The sequence below is a fragment of the Corvus cornix genome, chromosome 12 (genome assembly GCF_000738735.6).
Source record: "Corvus cornix cornix isolate S_Up_H32 chromosome 12, ASM73873v5, whole genome shotgun sequence".
Classification (NCBI taxonomy): domain Eukaryota; kingdom Metazoa; phylum Chordata; class Aves; order Passeriformes; family Corvidae; genus Corvus; species Corvus cornix.
The window spans coordinates 18,334,448-18,344,852 of record NC_046342.1 but is presented as its reverse complement, the minus strand read 5'-3'; positions in this window follow the sequence as shown (position 1 = coordinate 18,344,852).

The window sequence follows — 10,405 nt, the reverse complement described above, 5'->3', positions numbered from 1 at the left end:
TGCAGCAGTGCCCTCAGCATCCTTTTGGCCAAAGAACGGGAGCTGCTGCTTTGGGATGAGGCAGAAGAGGAGGAGCCGGGGCAGAGAAATGGGGGAAATGCAGCTCTGCAGAGCTCTGTGTTAGAAGGGACTAAAGGCAGGACACTTCCACCTTTTGCTGTTTACCCCCTTTACCTGGGGTTACCTTCTTGCAGACCAGTTCCTTCAGTTAACTCAGAAACCAAACAAGTTTATTAAATGTGCTCTGAGATGCTTTTGGAACTGGGAAGGAAGCTGTTGCAGAGATTTTTTCCTTGGAAAGTGACAGTTCCTCTTCACCAACATGGAGCTGGTACCCCAGGAGAGACTGAGCTACAAGGAGTGTGTCTGATTGCAAATTTCCTTCTCCTTCAGCAGCACTTCTCTCTTATCCAGTACTGTCTCCACATTCAGTCAGTGTTATTGGCACTTGGCTGTGGAATTGCTTTGGTTTCTTCTTTTTATTGTCATCTGTCTGCCATAGGGAGCAGAGGGCTGTGAGGCCATCCCTGAGCTTGAAGGCTTTGAAAGCTCACTTGAGTTTGCGTTGCATGATGTGCTTTCACAACTGAGAGATTAAATCCATCAGACTTCCCAGAGGAGCGTGCAGAGAAAGGGGAGAATGGCACGTTAAATCTGGGGGGAGTGGAGGTCTCACCTCAAGGGATCCTCCCATTACTAAACCTGTGATTTAAAATGTGCCATGTATGGGGTATCAGGTGTTACCTGTCAGTAGTGCTGCGAAAAAACCCTGAAATAATTAAAAAATGCAACATACCAGCATGGCCAAAAGCCTTCTCTGTCATTTATTTTGGGAGCATGTTAACCTGAAGTGTGCATTGGTAGCATTTCCTTCAACTTCCTTCATCCTGAGCCTGACCCCTAAGCTAAAGGCCAAGTTTTCAACCTCATGCAAATGGACAAAACTCCATTTTCCTGAGGTGGCTACTGAAACTGGGAGTTGGGTTGGCCTTTCTTCCAGTCACCCCTGGCTTCAGCATGTGCCACAAGCCTTGTCACAGCAAACCTGGTGCTGCTGCTTTTGTTGTGTTTGCCTTACACAGGCAGGTTTTCAGGGGGGATTTTGGAGGATGGAAAACACCCAGAATTTGGGGGGAAACACCCTGAATATGGGGCAGGCCCAAAATTTGAGGGGTTTTGGGGGAGGCCTGAGGGGGTTATGGGGAATTTTGGAGGGATTTGGGGGAGGCTTTAGGAGATTTGGGGACTTCAGAGGGGAAAGGATTGAGCAGGTTCTTGTTGCTTGGTTTATGTCAGGTTTGGTTTCCTGTGTTTTTGCTGCACCAGGGCTGTCCTGTCCCTGTGACCGTGGTAAGAATGATTCTGCTGCTGACCTGGGCAGGGTAATTCATAAATCCACCCTCAGGCCTGGTCTCCTCTTATAAATAATAACCTGCTTCATAATGATCGAGTGTTTTCCTCAAGGAAACTTGAAAGAGGGAGGGAAATGAAAATCCTGGCTTTAAGTTATGATTCCTTAAAGAGCAGTGGGTGCAGAATGTGCAGTTAAGCTGAAGATATGATATAGGGATAATGTTGCTTTTTTTTTTTTTCAAGCAGCAAAATTAACTACCAAATGCCATCATTTTAAGACTATAAACCAGTGTAACCTATAAAAGATTTACTGGGAATCTAACTCTTCTTTTCGATATCCTAGTGAAAGAAATAAACATAAAACTGAAATCAGATGCTTTAGGATTTATGAGGTTGATTCAATTTTTTTTTCCTAGCGACTGTTTTAACAGCCTATTAACATCTCCCCCACAGCAAATATATAACAAAATTGATATTACAGAATCAAGTTGGGATGGGTCCCATGAGTGTACTTAAATATACCATAAACATCTAGAGCTATTCATCTGTATTATGGACTGGGTGTATAAAGTACATCTCTATAAATTCTCCTAAAGCAAATCCTTCCGAGTTCCTGTTGCAGAATAAAAAATTAAAGCTCTGAATCTGCGGAGGGTTGAGTGCTCCTGCTAAATTCCCAGCTCCCTTGTAAAAGGATGGTTTTCGCTCAGTGCTCTCAGGGCTGCTCACAAAAGACTAATTTTCTCCCTTGCAAGCTGAAATCAGTTGTCACCGTGTTAAAAAGCCTTTTACAGATGATTTGTGTTGTGCTAATTTCTTAAGTGTCAGACATGAGCACCTCTAATTCATGGCAAAAAGTGGAAAGGCCATTAAATGTTTCTAATAAAAGGAACATTGAAGAGCGTTGTGCCCAGTGTTGCTTTGCCATTTATCTGCATCCTGCCAGCTCTGTTGTGTGACGGCGTGGGCTCACCAGGGTGGAGAAAGTTTTAATCATGTGTGTTGGGTTTGAGCCTCATCCCTCAAAAAGGAAGGAGCAAACTTTTTAACTAGATAACCCAGGACCTAGAAAACTGCCTTTTTTTTTTTTTTTTTTAAAGTTCTTACTCAATTTGAAGAGGTTAAGCTTAGGGACAGTGTGTTAAAATAATGCCAAGATGTTGTTTGCATCAGCGGATGATTCAGCGCCCACCTCACTGCTCTCTTTACTGGCTCTGTTTGTTCTGGTACCTTTTACTGAGCTAAAGAGAAAACAATCAGAGAGCACCAGAGCTGTTTGGAATAGAAATAGCTGTGCTGCATCCAAAGTGGCGTAGAGGAGGGTGTGGAGGAGAGGATTTGTGCAAAGGATTTAGCTTTGGCTTAGCTAATTCTGGCATTTCCAAACAGTATCTTGATTTCTGTACAATTAAGACAGGATAACTTTTGAATCATTTGTGTTATGATGTCTCAGTTCCATTTTATAATTAAAACTAAACTGCATGACTGAAGGTTTCTAAACTTGGGATGTTTGTGTAGTAAAGCTGAAAAACTCCAGTCCTTTCTCTGAAAGTAAATTCTGCCTGGCAATCTTCCCCTGTGGCCAAAGTAATTCTATTAATTTCTTCAAGTGTTTTTCTGTAATACGCTGTTTAATCTGAGCATGGCCTTCCAGTGAATTCCTTGCAGTTCATCTCTGATCCATTGACCATAACAGAGTGAGTTTTGAGGCAAGATTAATTTGATTTGACAGAGTAAATTAGTGACTCAGTTGGCACCAAAGTCTATAAAGCACCCAATGAGGTGATTTTTTTTCTGTGCAGAGTAAGTGTAACTATTCTTGCAGCTTCAAACAGCGAGAAAAAGACACTACTACTTAAATAGAAATTGATTTATTCACTTAGGGCAAAAATTGGAGCCTAAAAGCTCCACAGTCAAGAATAAATTGAGATTTATTCTGGGTTTTGAAGTGAAAACACATGGTATTTAAAACCTGGGGAATTCAGGGAAGTGTTTATAACGAATAGGGTAGAGTAAAGTGTATTGACAGCAAAGAATGCATCCCGTGGGGAAAGGCTTCCGGCCATGGATCTTTCATCAGTTGTATCCTCATGCCTGATCCCGTGTGGAGTTTTCTCATGATGTTCAGCCAGCTGTGAAAAGGTCAAGCAAACCAGAGGGGAAAAAAAAAATAAAGCTGAAAAGCTCCAGCTGTTTGTTGTTGTGTCATTTTTTTTGGGTTTTAAGCGAAGTTGTAGAGAGAGCTGAGTAGTGGGACTTGACTGGCAGCTCCTCACATCCTTCTGGTGAGGCAAGGGGGCCTTTGCACCACGAATATTCAGGGATATTTTGGCAAAATTATCGTAGGAGGTTTTGTGAATTTAGTTTAAATCACAGGATTTACCTCAGTAAGGTTTGGATTAAGCACAGTACCTTGGAAAAGGACTTTTCTGAGACTCCTCAACAAGGAAAAGTTACAACGAGCCAAGTCTAGCAAAACCTGGTCTAGCAAAACACTTTAAAGTATTTCTCCAGGTATTGCTGCCACAATTTTTTCTGCCTGCAGCTGATGCTTTAGCTGCACCTGTCCTATTTTCCAAATGCAAATGTTCATGCCATTGCCTGAGAGTGATGTTATTTTTCAGAGTCTAAAAATATTGTAATATCTCAGTATTCACTGCAGCACAAAACACCCCAAATTAAAATAGCAGTAAAATTGAGATAATAGCTCAGGTTTGACTAGTCTTAGTGCTTGAGAATGCCAGAATAAATGAAAATTCGGGTGACAGACACTGCCTGTGATTAGATTGAATTTCTCCTATTCAAAATATTCAGGTGTTTTATTTTGGCTGTGATCACATTCACACATCATTGCTCTCTGGTTATGACAAGATGCTTTCGTTTCAGAGCATTTTCATAGAATCACAGACCATTAAAGTTGGAAAAGACCTCGAAGATCACTGAGTCCAACCACGAACCCAACAGCACCGTGTTCACCCCTAAACCATGGCCCCAAGTGCCACATTCAGGGATGGTGACTCCAGCACTTCCCTCAAGCCTGTTCCGGTGCCTGACCACCCCTTCAGTGGGAAAATCTTTCCTCATATCTAATCTAGGAGAGAAAAAACTCCTCACTGAAAGGGTGGTCAGGCCTTTAAGACTTTGAGATGCTTCCAGGAAGCAGTGGCAGGTAGGGTGGGGAATCCCAGGCCGTTGACATGAGGTTTTGAGAGATGCAGAAGCTCTAGAGAGACCACATAAATTCATATCCACCACTCCTGCTCTACAGCAAACACAGAATCACTCCCAAAGCACTTGAGTTTGCCCTTCAGTCCTTCCCGTGGACCCTTTCTCAAAAGCCTGTGAGATCCCTCACCCTGTAAAATCGACTGGGACCAGGGTGACGTTAGTGTCACACTCGAGCAGCCTGCCCTGGCCACTTCCTTTCCCCTCAAACAATAGAGGGTTTGTAATTTGGGATTACAAGTTGAGACTCAAAAATAGATTGCTGCTGGGCAAACTAATCTATTTGCGACATGCACTGCAATCATTCTAGCAGGGAAGGCCGCGATGAATTGCAGCAGATGGCTCTGAGCATGGTCCTCATTTCACCCTGGATTGCAAAACAAGGTTGTGTAACCACTCCAAGGTCAGCAAATGAGTTACTCCCGAAAGGTGATGAAGGATTTGCTCCTTCCACCCTACAACATTTATTTACGGGAGCTGCTGCCGAACCAGCCCTTGGTGATTTGAGGCTGGAGGGGGAGGCAGAGGGGGATTTAAGCCTCGGGAAGGCAAACATCCAGAGGGATTAATCCTTCATAACCATCATTTCTGTTATCCCTAATCTCTCATTTTCTCTCTCAAAGCAAGGCCTGTGGGAAATCTGGGGGGGATCCAAGGTGTGGTACTGGTTTGCCCTTGTTGCAAAGACCTTGACATCTTCAGTTCATGCTCTTGTGGTCAACAGAGACTTGGAAAAGTGTTTGTAGTCTCACTTGGAAAATACAAGAGGGCAGAGCTGCTCCATCAGCTGGAGCTGGGTCAGCAGTGTAGTGGAGGAAGGACACAAGTGGTCAAAATAATGATTTTACTGATACTAGGAGAAGAAAGGGCCTGACTGAAATCAATTTCATTAAAAAAAAAATCTTGTTTAGATTTAAATATTCTACCCTGCAATATGCTAGATTTGGTGGAGGAACAGAACTATTCTCTTCCCATTCAGAAAAACGTTCCAGTTCTTCCCAGTTTTCTGAAGTCTGTGATGTATCAGTTCTTAAGTTCCTAAAAATACATATTTAAGTGTTCATTTCTGGTGTCTTGTTTCTGATCCCTTCAGAACACCCTTTTTTACTCTGCTGTCTGAGCATGGCACAGTCTTTAAATGTATTAATTCTTACAATAGTCAGGGATTATCTTTCTTTTGCAGAGAAGTCCATGAAAACACCTTAGAGCAACATTTTCAAAATAATCATTGACCTAAACATGAAGAGCTGTCAGCTGGAAATTTCAAAGGAGCTCTGGTTCATGACACCTGTCTAGAGCCCTGCAATGACATTTATTTCCATGTGTGGTTGCCTGTATATCTTTAATTATTTAAGTTTTATTGCTTATATAAAAGCACTGATGCTAAAATGAGTTACTCGGGGAGCTCCTTTGAAAGTCCTTTTTGCATTTCTAGTGCCAGGATTCCTTGGAAGATTAAGCTCAGATGATTATTTTGAATAGAGGTGACAGAATCAAGCTTGTTGTAATACGTGGAAGGAATTCAACTTCCATGCAGAGCTGTGTTTGAATGTTTGATGTGCTTTATGTTAAAATTAAGGCTCAGGTTTATTTTTCCTGCCCAAAGTTCTAAATGATTTCAGACAAAAAGAAATAGCTAATGGAAAATGGAAAGGTGCAGTGATGTTAACGGGAATGTTCCTACACTGTGGATTAAGGGGTTATTTGTTTATCTCACGGAATTGTAGAATCCCAGAATGGTTTAGGTTGGAAGGACCTTAAAGCCATGGGCAGGGACACCTTCCACTGTCCCAAATTTCTCCAAGCCCCATCCAGCCTGGCCTTGAGGCCGTGTCCTACAGCCATGGTTGTTTTAGCAGCACATTGATAGATAAAGCACATTCCAAAGGTACTTTGGTAAATTCCAGTTAAATTCATAGCAGTTCTTGTTAGGTTTTTTTGAAAAAACAAACCCCAAAACTTTTTCATTGTTTCTCATAGGATTTACCATTGACTCTGTTGAAAAAATAAAATCTGCTGCTCTTAATAAGCTTCAGTACATTCTTTGAAATTATATCACCATCAAATGGGCTTAATTTCTTCCAAGTAAATGAGAGTGCTTTCTGTAAGGAATTATAAATCCCACAGGCACATTCCTGGTTTCCAGAATGGCTGTATTGTGAGTCCAGGACAACATGTTAAATCTTTAATCACTGACTGGTTTATATGGCTCTAACTGCCTCACTTTATTGTGAGTGCTTCCTGAAATTGTTGTTTTGGAGTGTCATAAGATGCTTCATCCTAATTTCAATAAATAAATCCTGGGAGTTCTCTTCTGTTTGGATATTTGTCATGGTACAACCTGAATGGAGCCTTGGAACAGCACAAAACTCTGGTTTAGATCACTTTGAAGCACATATTGAGATTATTTCTGAAGGAAAAGCCTCACAGCTGGAAATCAGGAAAGATTTCTTTACAGAAAGGTCAAGCATGGGAACAGGGTGCCCGGGAAAGTGGTGGAGTCACCATCCCTGGAAGTGTTCAAAATCTGAGTAGATGTGGCACCTCATGCTATGGTTGAGTGAGTGTGGTGGTGTTTGGTCAAAGGTTGGGCTTGGTGATCTTGGAGGTTTTTCCCAACCTGAACAATTCTAAGATCTTGTGCATAAAACCTTTTAGCCAAGGTTAAACTGAGCAGCCTCAGGAGCAGAAGCAGGTCTTTAATTTGATGTTTATTTTCAATGAAATTGAGCTTAGCAAATGTGACTTTATTTTTATCCCTGTAAACAGAGATGGGCCATAACCCCATGTCCCAAGCTCTCCTATCCTAAGGTTGCTCCTTATCCTCTCCCAGCTCTTTGGGTTGCTTCCCCTGCCTTTTGATGGAAGTTATTCCTACAATTGGGGCATGCTTTTGTTGTAGTAGCAGTGAGATGGACATGACAAACCATTCCTTGGTGCTGGGGGTTGTTTTGAGGTGGTGGATGCATGAGCAAAAGTGGAAGCTTTGGATCAGTTCAGTTAAAAGACCAAGGGGAAAATTTGGGGGGTGATTTGCAGGAATATTAAAGGAGTAGCCAGATGAAACTGGTAATCATTTTCAAGGGGTTTCTTCACTTGCAAAAAAATAAACCCTGTAAATGCAGCATGTGAGGAGAGTTATGATTCATCTGCCTAAAACGTGGTAATGAATTTTGCTGCTGTAGTGAGCCAGCCCTACTTCATTAATCTGCCATAATCCTCGTGTCAGTTATCACCATGTCCATCACTTTGTCAGGCATCAGATTTTTCTGAGAACATAACTGTCCATCATCTTCCCAATCTATCAGACAAGTTGCCCTTTGAAATGACAAAGATTGCTTCACGTCGAGTTTTTCGTAAGACTCCAATTCCATGAGGGACTTGGGGCAAATTCCACAACTAATCCACAACAAATTCCACAACTAAAGACTCCTTGGAGCAACTCTTCCATGTTTTGCCAGTTACTGGGACACTCCCTGTCTGCTGCTACGGAGGGCTCCCACTGCAAATAATCAACGCAATTACCAAATGCATCATTGACCAGAGAAGCTGCGGCTGCCCCATCTCTGGAAGCATCCAAGGCCAGGTTGGACAGGGCTGGGAGCAACCTGGGATAGTGGAAGGTGTCCCATGACAGGGGTTTGGGATTGTAAGGTCCCATTCAACCCCCAAAATTCTCTGACTCTATGGGAAATGCGTGGGCAGCAATGAAATTTTGGTGTTACCCCCCAGAACAAACCAATCGGCCAAAGCTCCTGGTAGCAAAAATCATTCTAGTTCAGCTTGTAAAGTCAGAGCTATTCCAGTTTATGGGAGCTGAGGGTGTGGTACATAAAGAGTGAAAACTGGGAGACTGAAGGCAATTATAAAATATTTTCTTTTCTATTGGAAAGTGCCCCTGCCCATGGGAAGGGCATTGAAACTCGATGATCTTTAAGGTTCCTTCCGACTCAAACCACGCTGTGGTTCCTCTGGAAAGGACAGGAAAATGGGCCTGAGACATTTCGATATAAAACCTGTAACAGCCACTGTAGTCACAGTTCATTTGTAAAGAGCTGAAAGACTGAGCACACCCTCCAACAGATAAAACACTTAATTTTATTTATGAATTAAGCTTTTGATCAGTAAAACAGCCATGTTAAAACCACATTTTATGTGACTGAAATACAGAAACACAGCCACTGCTGTTTGGAATGCAGTTGCCTTTATCTGAATAAAGAACAGGATTGCTGACAAATCCCCATGTAGTTAGGGTGGTAATTAGCAAAAATACATGTAATTTAGTTACCTTTATTTACCCAAATGATTGGTCTGAGTGCTTCTAACATATTTTGCTTTTTAATCTGCATCCACTTAGACAGAAAACAACGTATGAACCACAGCTAAACATGAAAGAATGGTGTTAAGTTATCTTTTCCTTTCCAATCTCCCTTCTCTCCTGCAGAATGTGTAAGAATTTGGGATTTTGCCTTGCTTTTTTGTATTTTTTTTGTGCCAGATTCACCTAAATCATTCTGAAATTCATTGTAAAGTTAAAATTATAAAATGATAGAATAATTGGGGGTGGATGAGACCTTAAAGCACATCCAGTGCCACCCCTGCCATGCCCAGGGACACCTCCCACTGTCCCAGGCTGCTCCAAGCCCCAATGTCCAGCCTGGCCTTGGGCACTGCCAGGGATCCAGGGGCAGCCACAACTGCTGTCACTGCAGAGTAACAGAAATGTGATTTTTGGGCCAGGCAATAGGTTCAGGATGAAACCAGCCTCAAAATTAATTTGTGGATGCCAATCCCTGAAACACCAGGGACTGGATAAATACCAAACTTGGAAATAACTTTTCTTCTCTTTGCTATGTGGGAGCAGTTGCAGGTCATGGGGTTTGTACAGAATCAGTGGAGGAATTAGTCAGGTCTTCTTCCAGATCAGACCCATCTTCTAAGCATAGAAATCAATACTTTTAAATTTGATGAAAATCTTCTCTCTTTCCTCAATATTTTCAACAAAACACCTTAGAAAATGGCATGAAAAATCACAAACTTGCCATTTCCCCTCCAAATTATAAATACCTTACTTCCATTAAGTTGAAGGGGTTCAGGGCAGAATTCATTCCTTGCCAGTTGCTACTTTTGTTTGTTTGTTTGTTTGTTTTAAATCCAACAAAATGACCCAAAGCTACGCTCAGTGGTTTATTTGTTTATTTTTTTTCCTAGCTAAATCAATGAGAAGGAGTTTAACAAGTAAAATTAAAAAGTTTATCATCTCATATGTGCCTTGGATGTAGACAGCTGCATTTCTCCTTCCTGAGCACAACTTTCTAATTTAATTTATCCTTATGTTGTTAAAAAAGTACTCCAGCTGTTTAGGGTGAAATGCTCCTGGAGGAAACGAGTCCCTTTTTCCAAGGACAAGGAGAACAGAGAGCAGTAATCTGTAAATGCACACACTGTGGGTCTTATCTCTGCTGTGGGAAATTGGCCAAAGAATCAGGTGGAAAAACTAATTTCCTCAAATAATTTTTTGGGAGTGGGGGCAGCTCTCTGAGTATCCATAAAGAAAGGAGACAAGTATTGCTCCTGGAGTGGCTCCAAGGCTCCTGGATTGTTTTATTTACACCCGATATGAAGGTGCTTTCCTGTGAAGAACTCTCAGCTCCGCTGAAATCTCTGTAATTAATTCCTTCCACCTTAGCACATGAATGGGAAGTTCAAGCAGCGAGAAGAAAAGACATTTAGAGGTGTCCTGATCTTGTGGGAAAGGCAGGATCCTCCACCAGGCTGCTGCTGCCTCCCTGTGCCCTGTTTGTGGGACAAAGTGTGGTCAAACACA